The sequence below is a fragment of the Athene cunicularia genome (genome assembly GCF_003259725.1).
Source record: "Athene cunicularia isolate RWA chromosome 1 unlocalized genomic scaffold, athCun1 chr1_part2, whole genome shotgun sequence".
Taxonomy (NCBI): Eukaryota; Metazoa; Chordata; class Aves; order Strigiformes; family Strigidae; genus Athene; species Athene cunicularia.
Window position 1 is genome coordinate 286,655 of NW_020799092.1, and position 346 is coordinate 287,000.

Below are 346 nucleotides of genomic sequence, written 5' to 3' on the forward strand. Positions count from 1 at the left end.
CACGCCTTTGAGGGGGCACCCAGGAAACCACGCTGAGGGTGCCTGGAGCACGGTGGGTGGCCCAGCCCTCCGTACGAGCAGCAGTGCACTGCAGCCCCTCACTCTGGTCCCAGCCCTGAGACCGTGTGTGCATCAGCGGGGCATGGAGGGGTCGGAGGGGGAAGAGGCCCCAGGCCAGGTCCGGGGCCAAGCCGTGCGCCCGGCGCACGGTACTCCGAACCCCACCTACGCTAAGAGCGGCGGGCCGTGGCGTAGAAGGCTAAATGCGTGGCGGGTGCCGCCCGGAGGCCACGCCGCCCGCCCGGTGCACGGTACTCCGAACCCCACCTACGCGTCAGTTATTTAT